Below are 16,384 nucleotides of genomic sequence, written 5' to 3'. Positions count from 1 at the left end.
GATTAAGATCCCAAGCTGTCCTCCAGCCTTCCCAAGCACAAACACAAATTCCACTGAAATATAGAGAATTCCTGGGAGACTTTGCATTTCCTTTGCAAAGAATTAGAAAGGATTTACTGTTCGAAGTTCTTCCATGGAGCTGGGATGTGATGTGTTTCTCTATCATATTCTGAAGACTCACATTTTCTCTCAAATGTCAGGAATAAGAAGGATGACCAGTCTTTTCAACTCACTTCTTTAAAGAACATTTGCGTGCTTATAACACTCCATGTATAACTGAAACATCTGAGATCATGTATTCTTTTAAGAGATTGCCAATGTCTTTCTGAAAAATATATGTCGAGATAATTTCCGTTTGAAAAATAGTATTGTGATTTTGTAGAACTGTCACTGAAAAAAACATCATCCTCTGGCATACAAGAAAGGGTAAAGGAGGAGAAAGAAAGGAGAGATTTCCCCCTTCTTCTTCTTCTTCTTCTTCTTCTTCTTCTTCTTCTTCTTCTTCTTCTTCTTCTTCTTCTTCTTCTTCTTCTTCTTCTTCTTCTTCTTCTTCTTCTTCTTCTTTTTCTAATGCATTACATAATACTTTAACAAAGAATATACATGACTGTTCTTCATGTATCATATGAAATTAACTACAAGATGAATTTGCAGTTTTTTGATAAACTTGTCTCTTACTGCTGACTCCTGAGTTGTGTGGGAACTTAAAGCTTTCCAGCTGAGAGCCATATAGCCATAGGAAAGCTCCCATCCAATATCTCCTTTTACAGTTATTACTGTGTTTAGGTGTCTAGTTGCAGCTGCAAAATGATTCCTCATAATTCAATTTCCCTCCTGGGTTCTCTGCACATGTCAATTAAAGAAGATGACATGGATTCCAGTGCACTGGTTCAAAGGTCACATTTGTAGTATATCATCCTCTCTGTCAGTTTGATATCTTGCATTTTGTTTCACCTCCTAGAGTAATGGGAATCATCTGGGAAGGCAACAGATTCAAGAAGAAATGACAGATGACTTGTTTTTCTGTTTCTTACTAACCTAGAAGTCTGACAATAAAGGACCACTTTCTACAGCCTGATTTTCATCTGCCTTGTTCAAGAAATAGCACCTCAGCTGTATTTTTTCCTGCAATGAGTACAACATCAGGCCCAAAGACATTCTAGGGCTCTGAGTTCTTGTAGATTGCCTTGCTTCTTCATGTTCTTTGAATTTTCTGAATATTTTTCCATCTTTGTGACATCTCATGAGCCTGTTATATTTCAGACTTTTTACAGAGTTTTTTTAACTAGGATGAAATAGTGTCAACTTGTGCTTAAGCTATTTTCTGCTGTTTGCAAATTTTGGAAAGGATTGCATAAAGGTTTTTCACTTGTGGAAGGAAAAAAGATTAATAAATAAAGAGAAGTGAGGGTTCAACTTCTGTGATTGTAGAGATGGACTTCATGCTACTGGAAAAGTTATTGACCTCAGTCTTCAACTCATCTTTCTCCTTTGAAAGCTTCTGCTTGATGCTTTACAGGGTTTTACTCACCAAACTGATCTGTCTGAAGTAGTTAGTTTGTGAAACAAATATTAAAACTACATGTTTTCCCCAAGACTTCTGAGACCCTGCTTCATTCCTGATTCCTCTGCCTCCATCTCCAAGCAGTCAAGTTAGGTAGGGAATGGGAACTAGAAGTGATTCCATAACAGTTTCTCTCTGCTTCTTCTTCCTCTTCAAACTTCTCCCTTACTCCAACATGGGCTCTCCATGGGCTGCAATTCCTCCAGGAAATTTCCACCTCCTCCAGTGCTGAGTCCTTGAGCTTCATGTGGGAATTTTGTCTACAGTGATCCTCTCCACAGGCTGCAAGGAAGTCTCTGCCCCAGTGCCTGGAGCACCTTCTCCTGCTCCTTCTTATTTGACAAGATAGACCACAGGATCAAAAGAAGCAAAACACTCACTAAGGTCAAACTCACCAACAGACACTGCTCTATTCCTCTTCACTAAAATGGTAATTTCATCACAAAAAGCTTGATCAGGTATTATTTCTTCTTTTAAGGACTCCAAATGATCTTCTTGTCAATCAGAGTAGATTAAATAAGTTTCCATGAAGATTTTGCCTCCACTGAATAACAGTCTGGCAAGTTAATTCAGAAACTTGAGTAATATACCACAAAACCAGATAATGAGGGTAGAGCAGAAGGTGGGAAATGTTGATGGACATTTTACACCTCTTGAGAGACCTGAGGATGATGAAATTGGAAACTGGGACATGGGATGTTGTAGGCTGGATGAGGCCTTCTGCAGCTTGTGAAGATATGACCACCCATCCTATGTACTGACGTATTTTGCTAAGGATACCTGGGATGTATCTTTCCCCATATGATTTTTGGATTTCCTGGCTCACTGGCTGCTTCCCAGAGCCAGATGTGCTGTTTCTGCATTTTTTTTTTGTTCTTACACACTATTCTTCAAGTAATATTAGCCTTAGGGGTAAAATAGTGCTGATTTTATCACATTGCAAAAATAATTTATACTGCAAAGATGTGTGAATTTGTTGATTTTCATAGTCCTCAGTTACAATTAATTTTCAGTGAAAATTTCATGTTAGATCTGTGCTAGGGATTTGATATGGGGACATAGGTGGAAATATGACTCTTATTAGACACCATTTGTCTTTGGAGCCTTGTGTAAGACAAATGTATTCAAGGAGTTGGTGATACCTACTTGGTTGGTCCTTGCACTGTGGACTTTAGAATTCCATATGTTATTAAGGTAAGCTTTAACTTAAACATCCATGAGAAAGGCAAATTGTGTCTGTATCAAAGAGTTTGAGAGAATGTCTCAGAGAAACATTCTGAGAGAATGTCTCAGTCCTGACCAGGAGACCACTGTCCATGGAGAAGTCAAGGATCTGCATCCCAGTTAACCTCAGAGTGCCCAGGCCCACACTGAGCTCTGCTGCCCATCCTGCACCATCTTAGGGCTGTGCTGTGCATTTCTGTGTGAATCACATCTTTTCTTGTACTCTCTGTCATTAGCATCGCCCTTGCTACTGTTCTTTTTCTTATCTCATTGCTATTTCCAGTAAATTGTCCTTATCTCAATCTGTGATCTTTGCTTTTTCTGCCTCTCCTGTGTGCTGCAGAGGAGGGAGAGGGAGGAAGGGCCCATGGTTTTAGAGGGAGTACTAATCTGTAGAATACCATTCTCAACACTGTTTTATTCATCTGGCTGTTTTTATTAAACCACATTTTCTTGGACCTTTCTTATTGAGATCCACAAAAAAACCTGCATTGTCCATCTCCCCCTCCCTGCCCGCTCCCATCCGCCTGCAAATCTGCAGCTTGTTCACACCTTCTCACTTCAAGCCACGATTTCATCTTGAGTTACTGTGAAAATCCTCCTTTGCGGGCTAATTGGAAAGAGCACCTCTTCCTCAAAGACAAAAATAACTATCTAACTAGGTGTGCTGGGACAACTGGACAATCTGCTGAACTGCCTTCCCTGCTTCTTGTGCAAGCAGGGTAGTGCGTTAGGAACTGGGAGCAGGATGAAATTATTTAGATTTGCCAAATTGTGTGCAGTCAGAAGAGGGGCTGTGACCTTTCTCAGCTGCTTTACGGTTTGTTGAAGACAAACCCAGATAAAATGAACGATGTGATCAGCATTTGTCATGGCATTCTTTGGAATACATCGCTTTGGAATTCTTGGCTTTCATCGAGTTCTTATTCGCTCTTTCTCACTCTTCCCTGCTGAAATAAGTTTCCAGAGGGATTTGCCTCCCATCCAGATTCAGCAATGTCATTAGCTCTTCTGTAAAAGTCATGACAGAGCCTAATTCCTTCTCATCTGCTGTGAGAAGCAGCCTACTCCCACCCACCTCCCCCAACAAATCCACAGGTGAGCACCTCCTAGGAGATTATGACAGGGACCAGCTTTGGTCCTTTTAGACATTCCACACGTGAAGGGTTTTTAATGCTTAACACCAAATTTACTTATTTGAAGGTGTTTGGTGTTGCATGCAATTTTGCTTTAGCACAATGGCACAGCAGTGTGATGGAGCCACAATGCAAACACTGCAGAGTGATTGCAACATTGAGTGGGGTCACAAATCACACCTGAGTCCTGCTCCACACACTCAGCATCACTGAGGGGCCCCAGGTGCTGGGGAAGGAATGTCCCTCCCATGCTGCTGACAGAGTTGTCTTCCCACTCTGTAATGGCTGTGAGGGCAAGACACAAATGGGTTAAAAGCCTGTCTGGGCAGCCATCTCTGCACAAAAAGAGGCTTAAGCTGGAATTGGTGCATGAAAAAAGTGATTTAAAAACCACTGACTTAAGAAGTAGTAAAACCCAGCTTATATGTGAAGCGTAGTCAATGCCAAACCTGTCAGCGAAAAAAGATACATGAAAAACACTTTTCCAGTGGCAGGAAAGAGTGCTTGGTCTAAAGAACTGTTAAATTAAAAAAAAAAAAAAAAGCACTGTAAAACTGTCAATAACATAACACAGTCACAAATAACTGGGTAAGAATTTGGTTTCTGAAGACTGTTGTGTAGTCTTTGGGCCACCAAGAAGGGCAGGGGGCACATCATTGGAGCACATGATGTGTAGGGAGAAGCTAAAAGACATGTGTTTATGCAATCTGATGAAAAAGAGGATACAAGGGAGATCTTACTATCTACAGGTATCTGATACGGTGAGAAAGAGTGGACACAAGATGCAAGGTGGGAAATTCAGATTAGATATAAGGAAAATTGTTTTTACCCTGACAGTGAACCAAGTCAGAGAGGTTCCATGTTTAGAGGTGTTCAGGATGTGGCTGGACAAATCCTGAGCAACCTGAAGTAATTTGTCTTGCTTTGAACAGGGCGTTGGATTTGGTGACCCTTGAAGAGCCTTGAAATCTCAGCTATTCGGAATGGTTTCATGATCCCAGTTAGCAGCACAGCAAGGCTCTTCTACTGAGGGAAGAAGCAGCCAATAACACATCTGGTTCAGGCATTTCTGCCTGGCCTTGCAGACTGTGGTACAGATGTGCAATAACAGCATGGCTCACTAAATTAGCTTGTAATCTCATCAGACAGCATTAGCACTGAGGTTATGGGCCAGGCACTGAAGAAACCCAGGATCTATGATAAACTTCAGCAGCTTTGCTGAAAGCCCTGCTGGTGTGTCCCACTGCCCATAGCAGCCTAGGAGAGGGCTTTGCTCAGCTGTGAGCAGCCCCAGCCATGCTGAACCCAATGGGCATCTGAGACTATGGCTCCAGCCCCATGGGATGGATGCAAGGAGCTTTTCCCCTGCCAGGAGTGTGCTCTGCCCAGAGGCACAAGCAGTGGCTGTGTCTGGCTCTGCCTGTGCAAACAGAGGCTGTCCTGGCTGCAGAGCAGCAGCACCTGGGCTCCAGGCTCTCCATGGCCTCTTGGCAAGGGGGACATCCCTGCCCTGCTGCTGCCTGTTGGCTTCTTGTGACAGACATGACAGGACACAAAGGCCAGCCCAGAGCACTGTCCTGGCACTGGCTTGGTGGTGGCTGAGGCTGGGCAGTATGGGAAGCATGAACAGACTGATGTGCTGAGACTTTCCCTAAACACAACCCCATTCCTCAAGTGCTCCTGGCTCAGGCACATGCCAATCTTGATGTCTTTGTTGTATGTGGGATCAGGAGTCTGCACCTGGTTCTGCTCCCATGCATTTGTGTGGCAGATCCTTGAATTAATGAAAACCTTCAGTAGCCACTGGGTTGGTGGTGATGATCTGATAACAGTGGCTGGTTTGAAGGCTCCTGTCCCTCTGTGTTTGGCCACCAGCTGACTTCACCTGATGCCCCTTCTTCTGGTACAGGGAAGTTCAGCCATGAATCCACTCCCTTTCATTGTCCTATCTAGATTTTACAGACCTTATCTTACATCTGCTGGCTGCCTCCTCTTCAGCTTGAGGGGCACAGGGCTGACGGAGCACTTTCAAGAGCTGACATTTCAGACACCTGTGTCGGATGACACTGGATGCTGTTTTCAGTGGGAGTGCAGGATGCCTGAAAATATCCCTCATTCTGGTCCATGTTAGTGTTGGAGAGTTGAAAAAGCTGTCTGTCTGCAGTGTACATAAAGCCTATGAGGATCTCAAAGTGAACCTGCCTATGCTGGGGAAACCCACTGGAGCTTGATTTGGTATGAAAATCTCTTGGCTTAGCAAATCCAATACAAACACATCTCTGATGACCCCAGCTGATGGGCCTATTTTTAAGACTATTGATATCAGTGCTCTCAGGGGTCAGGTTTCAGAAGAAAGAATCTAATTTTTCGCTGACATTGTAAATTTGAGGGGGAGGTTAGAGGTCTCTGAAGCATTTGACTCCACCAGCTGCAAAGGGAATATGATCTGGGCCAAATATAAGAACTCAGGGATTTATACATTTGTTTTAGACGTTAGAATTTTATTTAAAGTGATAGTTCTCCTCACAACCATACCCACATATGCCTGTCCCACACCATTTATGGTATTCTAATGTTTCTGATCTGAATTTGCCTTGCTGTTGCTGTGCAGTCTGAAGCCCTCCAGGGAGTGAATCTCTGTGTTACTGTAGATGGATTAGTTTTTCCTCAGAGAACTATGGACACTGTTGAATATGGCCATATTCACTCCCTTTTTTTGTTTAGTCATCCCAGTTCTCACCTAAGTATTTGCAACAGCATTCATAGCTGTCTCTGATAAGAAAAGAGACTCTTGTGTGCCACAGAGGGAATTTTTTCCTCTTATTAGGTAATAAAATTGCTCCAGAGAGATCAATTTCTCCACTTTTACTTTTGCATTGGGAGTTGGAATTATTTCCTCCTTTGGCAGTAGAAGCGTGGCTGTGGAACTGCAGAAAAAAGGGTTCTTGTGTCCTGTTGGACTAACTGCTACCTGTGTAATACAACAGGAGGGAGGTATCCTGTGTGGCATCAGATTTCCACAGGGAACCAGGATCATCATGTGTTAGGCTCATGAGAAGTGATTGCAGCATCATCTCTGTTCTCCGAGCCTTCAATATCAGGAGTCTCCAGAGGCACTAACTCAAAAAAAAAAAAAAAACCAGAGGAAAATTGCGGACTGCATATCTAAATGTCATGGAAGATCTCACTTAGCAACCTATTTCATGCTCAAATGAGTTCTATCCTCCTTCTGTTCAGCCAGGAATGACACATCAGTGCCAGAGAAAACAGCATGTGCTCCCTGGCCACAGAAGTATTGCAGAAAAGGGAGTCCTGTTATTGGGAACTTGACAATGTACCACAGAGACTGGACTGTTGGGAAGGATGAAAGTTTGACAAGAAAGTCCCACAGATATGGATGCTTAGCAGAAAGATTTTTGAATGTAGAATCTGATGAAGGAATAGAGATGGAAGCAAGTTTTGATATAGAAGAAAAGAATTGCTGAGCCAGTCTCACTGGATAACCAAGGAGGCAAAGGGTGTGTGAGTTAGAAGGGGTTTTTATGACTTAGAGCAAAGGATAAACCCACCCCAAACAAGATGTTTTTACCAAGCACAAAGAGAGCACAGGCAAACAAGGCAGCAAATGTGGCAAGTAGAAAAAAGGTCTCAGAATTTTCCACAGCAAGAAAATTCAAAACCAACTTCTAGCTTAAACTGTAATGTACTAACTTTTAGTGATTAGAGAATAGTAGCATGTATATGGTAATTATTGTAGTTATGATAGGCTATAGATAAAAGGGATAGATTGGTTCTATACCAATCTATACTCTGGTTCTCTTAGTTCTACTGTATTAAGATGCTCAGCAGAGAAAAGTATACAAGGCAATGTAACCAAAACCAAAGGGTCTCCAGGCCTGCCTGCAGCTGGAGCTGGCAGCTGTAGGCACAGCTCTGTCACCCACGACCCTGGACTGCTGTGACATCTTGGATGTAATAAACTGCATTTTGAAGAGCTGCTTGGAGTCCCACATCTCTCATTTTGGCTCTTACAGTGGACAACACTGGGCTGTGGTTGCCAGTGACTTGAATTTAGCTACAAGGAAGGTGCTGGGCTTTGTGCAGTTTGCTCCTGGCAAAGCAGCAGTTCCCTCATGTCCTCACCTGAGATGTCCATGCAGCAATCCAGCCCGTGCCAAAGGGCAGTTAACACGCCCAGGAAACAATCCCACTTATGCAATGGCTGCTTGGGTTGTTTGGGAGCAGGCTGTGGCATGGCACCCATTAATCTGCATAACAAGGAAGATTGGCTTCCACATCATGCAAAGCATTCAGGGTGCTCCCAGCACAGGCAGTGTGTTAGCAGGGAGGCATGCACAGAGCAAGGAGTTCAGGGCAAGGACAGGCACAGGCTGGGTGCTGATACTAGCACAGCTTTGTCCTCTCAGAAAGGAAAAGGGAAATTAATGGTTTGGCTGTAAGGCTCTTTGTTTCAGAGAAGAAAATGTTGGAAACATGTTCCTTGAATTGCAATGGTCAAATTGCAGATCATGAGGGAAGCATTTTTGGGCTATATAATTGTGCAGAAGAGTGTTTGTGTGTCTGAGAGTTTGTCTCTGTGGAAATGAACAGGGGTTCTCACACACACCTGCATTTTCCATTGCCTTGAACCAAATGCTCTGCCATCTCTTCTGCCAGGAAAGGTCACAAATAAACAACCGTGGTTTGCCTGTGGCAAAAGGCTTTTACTGAGAGTTTTATGAGGCCATATTGGGCTGGACACTTTCATCGCAACCCCACCATTCTGGTTGGTTTCTCTCCCTTTTATTTTGATCTATTTGCTTCCCAGCAAGCAAATATTTGCTCAGTGCTTCCTCCCTGTCAGCACTGAGCAAGAAACACGTGTGGCTAATGCAGAAAAGAAATAGGGAGGTTGGTGCCTTCCAGCCAGGTCAGCCAGAGGAACTTGCTAAATATGTTTGTCATTCACTTGTTGTCTCAGACACTGCCAGATTATTTTGAGCAGCAAAGGCCCCTGCAGCCCTGCTGGCTGAAGGGCACCAGCTGGCAGATTGGCTGTCTGGTGGGAAGTGCTCCTTTCCCTATCTCCCAGTGCTCAGTGCCTGCCTGGTTTCCAGCTTTACAGCAGTTTCCATGCAGGATTTGTTCCCCAGGTTTTCTTGTCAGATAACAAGGCTGAGTCTGGCACTGTGGCAGAGACAAGACTGCCACAGACCCAGGTCCAACCAAGTAGTGAGGCTGAGCAAGAATTCCCCAAAGGCACAGGCACACGGAGAACACAAATGTACACAAATACACAGCTGACCACATGGCAGAGCAGGTGAACACACAGTTGTGAGAATTCCCACAAATAAGAGAGCACAGAGATCTCACCTCATTCCCCTTGGGCAGTTCAGGATGAGGTCCCAGCAGTGATGCTTATAAGTTCAAGGGGAACCTTCTGGAACCTTTCTGGGCATAGACACTCCATGTGCCCAAGACCTGTCCCTGGATCCCAGTCTCCTCAGGCCACATGGTGTGTTCCTCATGACTTGCACAAAGGCAGCTCTGAGAGGTGTTGGATATCTGAAGGAATCAGAGGACTTTCCCACTTACTCAGGTAACCTACTGCCATTTTACAAAGCAAAATTTATGGATATAATTGATACAATTTTTAGAGTGTGCTTCAATGATTTCTTTAAAGGTCTGTTAACAACAATTGCTTTTTTTTTTTTTTTTTTTTTTTTTTTTTTTTTGGTGCAAAATACTGTCTTCCCAAGCTCCTGAGCTGCATCTGGTTGAAACCTGCAGAAACCTGCAACCTGTGATTTTTTTTTTCCAGAAGTGTTTATATGTTTGGGCTCCAGCAGCTCCAGTTCTCTGATGACAATAATTCTTTTGCAGTTGTCACCAGGTTTGTTCTGGGCTTGCCTTTCTAGAGCAGAAGACAAACGTGCTGCTGCTTAACTGCACTGCATGATGGATCAGCTGCTGTCACATAAGGATAAAACTCTTCCACATTGTTCAGCAAGGGCTAAATGGCTGGATAGTGAAAAGGAGGAAATGAACTGGGGTTACATATTCCTTCCCTTGTGTAGGACTGGAGTTGTATAGACTCCTGATGGGAGACCCCCAAAAATACCATGGAATTGCACATTTCCTCAGCTGAGAAAAGAAATTTGTCCACTTTGACCCTGCTCCATTCCCACATCTGTGAGTCAGAAACCAGAGCCATGCCTATATGGGTATCCCAGTGGATTTTCTTCCCCAAAGCTTTTGAGATAATGTTGTCTGCTTGCAGAAATTTCATAGCAAATTCATGCTGTGGCTGCACTGTGACCAGTCTTGGTGTCAGAAAGTCAGAAAAGCCCTGCATGCCTATGCTGCTATTCAGCCCAGAGACTGTGCTACAACCACTAATTTGTGTTATATTTAATTTCATAGAGAGTCTTATTCACTATTCTTGTTTTATTTATATGTTTAATTTTTTAAATTCTTTCTTAAGGCGAAGTTAATTTTCTTACTCTAATCCACAGTTTAGAACTCTGTCTTCTTTTTTTTATTCAATTTCTTTCTCTCTGGCCTACTTATAGCTCCATCCTTTCTGAGGTTGTTCTGCTGGGAACCCATTCTTGCCAATCATTCCCATGGGCTAATCAGCACAGAATACCTCATAATGCTAGTAACATTAATTTGAAGATATTTGAAGCTGGTCCACACCCAACAATGTGATATTTCTGATAATGTCTGTGAGGGGGTTTGGTAACAAAACTGGTCAAGCAAATTCTTATCTCAAACTTCTTCCCTCCTGTGTAGGGAAAGACAGATATTTCTGATAGTGTACCTGAACTGAATAAAAGAACAAAGTTAAAAGTAACTGTGCCAAAAAGAGGGCATCTCATAGTCTCTCATGTTTCTCCCTCTTCAAACTTTCTTCACAAATGAACTGCCTACATTGAATCCTACTGTCCTAGGAAAGATCTTAGGCCTGGGATAAAACTAACAGTGTTGTGGACAAATCTTTGTCATTTAAATAGAGAAATGAGCTACCATCAATGGAAAATTCTGTTTTCCTTGGTAACATTTTAGGTATTTTTTTAGCTATAATTGAGCACAGCTCTGCACTGGGGTGGTTCTGGCCTCAACCATGGAGCTGGCAGGAAACTTCTGCTGCTGCCACTGAATTTCTCTGCTCCAGCCTCAGCACTGGAGTACCCAGCACTGATCACAACACCTTTTTTGCACACACTTCAGTTTTACTGTACAAAAGTTGTGTTGGTACTTTCAGCATGTTTTCTTCCTTATTTAGCAGTGTTTATTGATACATAAATTACAAGTGCTGGGACATATTCTCAGATTCACTCCTGAGTCCCTCTTAAAGCCTGATATTTTGTTTGCAATTTCCATTTCCCTGGCATTGGTTTGAGCACTGTTCATACACACTAGAAAGTAATTCTGTTTATTCAGATTTTAATTTATTTGGCCGTATTGGATGAGTACCCTCTATTCTTGGTGCATTGCTACTCTTCTATTTATTCCAACACCTATTGCATTAAAAAAAAAAGCAGGAACATTGTTAATTGAAAAATTAGCTTTTCTGTGCTTTTCTGATCATCTGTTGGCTTTTTAGATGCTCTTGAAATCTTCATTGCAAGCAAAAATCTCACAAGCAACTCCCATGGGATTTTGGTAATCTAGAGTTAGCTCCACAAACAGCTTTCATTTAAAAATCATTTTTCTCTTAATCACATTGATAAAAATTATTGTTGGTGCAGCACTGTTGGTATTACAACAAATCTCTGAGTAGTCAACAATAGGATGATTATGTCTTCAGACTGCCATTGCTAATCTTATCATGGAAGCAATTTTATTCCCCTGCTATGAACAGTATTTTTCATTCTTTACACTCAGCTGTGCCAGATGTGAATCTTGTCAGACAAAAAACTAAACTGTGATTCACAGGTAATGAAAATGATGAAGATATCCAGAAAAATTAAAAAAAAAAAAGGAAAAAAGGTGGTCAGATTTTATAAATCTGAGGATTATTCAGCGCAACACTATTTGAAAAGCATTCCCCATGGGATTTTCAGCTTCCCTGTGTTGTTGTCAGCCATGCTGTCAGTATGACAGGGCATGCTGGAGGCATCAGTGTGCTCTGTGGAGCCCTGATGAGCCCTCTGACAGGGAATGCTCAGCTCCTGCTGCAGCAGCACTTCTGCTGCCCTCTGTGTAAAACGAGAGCTGCCAGGAATCTTAGCACCAAAGAAACAGAATTGCTGAAACACTGATCATTCAGAGCAAGGCTTCTCATCCCAACACTTCCCAGTTTTAAGATGCAGCTGGGCACTGGACTCTGGAGATGGTAGGACACACTTTCCTTAACCTAACATCCCTTTCTCCTGTTGGAAAATGAAGTGCATGGGTTTGGTGAAATGCATGCTTCCCTGCAGGAAGTGTCCAGTCCAAAGTGGTGTTGCAGTGCTGTGTGGTTCAGAAATTCCATATCAGGTAAGACTAGAAGGGTTAATTGATTTTTGAGTAAAACAGAACCCCCAGAATCTTACAAATATTCAGGGGGAGAAATACAGAATATGTACAGGGAAATTTTGGCCATGGCAAAGGTAAGCTAGTATTTCTGGGGCTAGAACTCACTTGTGAAGACTGCTCTGTCCAATGCACCAAAACATGGAGGGACTTTGAAGATCCTTCTGTCTCCTCATTCTACTCTCTTGAGACTGCTTCAAGGTTAATTTTTCAATTCATTTATGGTAAAGCTTAATGGTATAGCATAATATGCCACATAAGCCTGTACAACTTTTCACACTTGTGCATTTCAGAAAAGAGAGAAGGAAGAGAGAAACTTCAACTCCAAAGATATCTCAGCATCACTTGACTGTGAAGTGGAGCAGAAGGTAAAAACAGAACACCTGGGCAGGTGCTGAGTGAGTACCAAAGCTGAACAGTTATTTAGGCTCCTCCTGTCTTTACAGGAAGCATCCATGGAAGAGAGCAGGAGGGTTGGTCCTGGATGAGGACACGACCTTCAGGATGCCCTTTCCATCTCTCAGCAAAGCAGCTGAGGAGCTCCTGTTACAGAACAGGTGTGTGGGGTGAGCAGCCTGGGTGCTGCTGGGTGGAACAGTCAAGAAGAAAGGCAACAGGTGGTAGAGGGAGTTGAAGGTGGAGAAGGATCTGGATCAGAAGGGAATCAGGGTTACTGAAATAGTGGAATTTTGAAAAGGTGACTGCTCCTCCCAGAAAACATCGGAGAACATGTTGGGCAGTTGAAATCACTGAGAGATAGCAGGTGCCATAAAGGCATCTGTTTTCGATAACCTTCCCTTGAATGCCATGATTTGAAGAAGCATATATATTATCCTTGTCTGAGATGTGGCTGTACTCTTAAGAATTGTCACATGCTACTTATGACCTAAAAACCAGTTTTAACACCCATAATACCTCCTGCAACAAAGTTCAGGCAGTTACTCACAGAACTATTGTGGGTTATGTTGTATTATGTTTTTCATGCCAGTTTTCCCCCCACTTCCACAAGGCCTCATTCACAATCTCAAATCACTCCTAGGAAAAACAGATTTTTCTCTCTGTTAGTTCTAAGCATCTCCTAGTTTGATTTCAGAGGTTCTGTATTGCAATGTGGACATAATCCATTCTTCATTAAGGCCAGATTTTTGGGTAACTGAGGCAGGTATCTTTCAGGACAGCACAAACATTTAAAAGTGTTTTGGAATACCAAAAGAGGAGGAAATTATGAACATTTCCAAGAGCATTTAAGGCTGGGAAAACTTCCTGCATAGCTTAAATTCTATTACTCTGTGCACTGGCTTGTGTGTCTGCCATGAACACCATCACATTTAGACTCTGGGTCTAGAAGTATTACCAGCTTGCAAAGTAGTTGGATGTCATGCAAAGCCTGCAGTGCAAACCCATTCTCTCCTCTCTCCAACGAGTGTCCCATATTCTCCTCATCCTTCCCAGTCCCCACGAGCACTTCTGCTTTCCCAAGCTGCCTCACCTCAGTGTTTTCAGCCTTTTCTTTTAGCATCACTGCTCACAAGGCCTTGGGAAGTGAGGAGGCACCAGGCACAACCTGCCTGCCCCTCCTGCAGTGCCAGGACAGAGCAGAGAATCAGAGAATAGATTTATTCCTCAAGGCACACTCTTACTCTTCTTAGCAAGGCACCCATTGTAGGGCATTGGGTGTGATATGGATCAGTGAACAGGGGGTTCACAAGAGCAGTGATCAAAAGCAGCAGAGTTCAGTCCAGTGTCAGTTTGTCAGGTACCAAAACCCAAACAATGCTAAATTGTTTGCTCTCTTCCTTTCTCTTTTTCTTCCTTCCACCTCTACTTTCTGTCTCTTTCTCCCCTGCTCTTTACGAATTTTCTTGCTCCCCATCTCAATATTATTTTCTCAGTCTTGCTTTCTTTCTCATCTTTCTCAGTATCTTCCTGCTTTCCTCTTTTTTCTTTGACATGTTTTGTGCTTCACTCTTTCTCCATTTCTTTCTCACAGTATCTACCAAACCCACTTCTCCTCTCTTCTCCCTCTCCTGCTCCATCTGCCTCTCCCTCCTTTGAATCTCTCTGCCTTTCTGTCCTTCACTCCCTGGCCCCCTTATTTTCTGCTGTTGGGGAAGAAAACCCTTTCTGGTCAAGGCACTGTTGCTGGGGGCTGAGGGCATAGACAATGAGTACTTGGAGAACTGGAAGGCTGAACTGTTGGCAAGAAGCCTCTGTGAGAAACCTGTGTCTTTAGGTCAGAAATACTTTCTCCATGTCTTAGGGCCCCAAGAAGTGCTGATGCTTTTGTGCCCAGGGGACACAGTTGTCCATGCCCAAGCTGTTTAAAGTCAGAGAACTCCAAAGTCCACATGGGGCAGCAGCTCTAGTGGAACTCATCAGCTGCATCTATTTTAAACCTTCTCTGAGACTTCTTTCTTCAGACCACTTATGGGCCCATGTTTCTTCCTAGATCAGTTACCTGTGCATCAGCACATTTTATATCACAAGCAGCCTGACTCCAGAAATAGTGTGTTGATGCAAAATGACTGCTTGTCCTCCAGCCAAGGCAGCAAATCAAAAGTGAGGAGAAATTGGTTTTCCTTACTCATCCCTTTAATATTCCTCTCTGATTCCAACAAGTCTCCAGCCCTGCTGTCCAGGCTGCCTGGTGGCAAGGCCAGCTCAGCACTGTTCAATGTGTGCAATTTCTCTCCCTCTCCCACTTGTGCAGTTGGAATTCTGGCCCCAGGTGTTGTCTCTAAAGGAACCTGCAATGTTACCTTTCATCAGCTGAGCATTAGTAACAAATCCTCAGGCCAGAATTTCTTACAGGTGAGAGAGAGAGGAGCCCCAAGGGTCTCAGGTGCTTCATGTGCATCCTGATTCTTCCACAGTCAGAGCAGCTTGTTTGTTTTGGAGGGTGCTTGTAATATTGTTCAAAGGGAACAGGGAGTTTTGGCATTGAAATATAGTCCCCAAAGTTGTTGTGGTATTTACTACTCTGTCAGCAGGTCTATAAAGGTACCCAAGGTTTCTTTTCCTTGTTGCCCAGATATCGCTGGCACTGATGAAGTTTTCACAGCTTCGCACCTAGAGATGATGTCTCTGAAGAGCATCACTTACAGTGACATAAGAGTCAAGCCAGGGCATCATCTTTTCCTGAAATATATTTAGCTGCTGCCTAGCCAACTACTTCCTTATTTGGTTGTACCATGGAAGGATTCTATGGGTGTAAACCTCAGTGTGTTTGGGAGGAGGAGGACCTCCCAGTTCTGAACGTTGTTGCTGCAAACACACTGAGTGCTGTGGTCAGTGCAAAAGGCTGTGCAGTACCTCCAGCTGCCTTCCCCAGCCATTTCACAGCTCTTTGGAGTACTCCCTGTAAATGGAGAGGTGTAGAGATAGCAGGGACCTTGAGAGACCTGTAAGTGTCCCTGTAGTCAAAGCCAAGTCTCATTTACTGTTCCCCACATCTGCTTGTAGAATCTTCCCTCGGCAGCTTCCTGATGTGCCAGGGTCTGCTGAATGGTGTGTTCAGCTGCCTCTTGCTGTGCAGGTTGCCTCTAAACACCTATTCCAGACAAAGGAGGCTCCAATCTCACTGGCAGTGTGATGTCCCAGTGGGCACTGATCTCTTTGCTTCAGGGTTGGAGGTACCTGTGCTCTCCAGACTCACCACCTGCTCAGCCCGCACTGGGCACTGAATGAGAATGGCTGGGAATGAGAAACATCCTTGCTGCCTTGCTCCTCCTCATGGCCAGCTTTTCCTCATTTTTGTCCTGCTCATGCATTATATTCTGCAGTGTTACCCCATGTGGGATGAATAAACAAAAAACAGGGTCTAGCAGCTACTTTTTCCCATCCAGTTTCCAGTTTCCTTATACAACACAGCTCATGCACTGCTGCAAAAGGAAGACAGGAAGCACTGTTTGGCAGTGTGGAAACACCATGTTAAGAG

Source organism: Agelaius tricolor, unplaced genomic scaffold (assembly GCF_023055355.1).
Source record: "Agelaius tricolor isolate 1412-34295 unplaced genomic scaffold, bAgeTri1.0.p SCAF_35, whole genome shotgun sequence".
Classification (NCBI taxonomy): domain Eukaryota; kingdom Metazoa; phylum Chordata; class Aves; order Passeriformes; family Icteridae; genus Agelaius; species Agelaius tricolor.
This window is presented reverse-complemented; position numbering follows the sequence as displayed.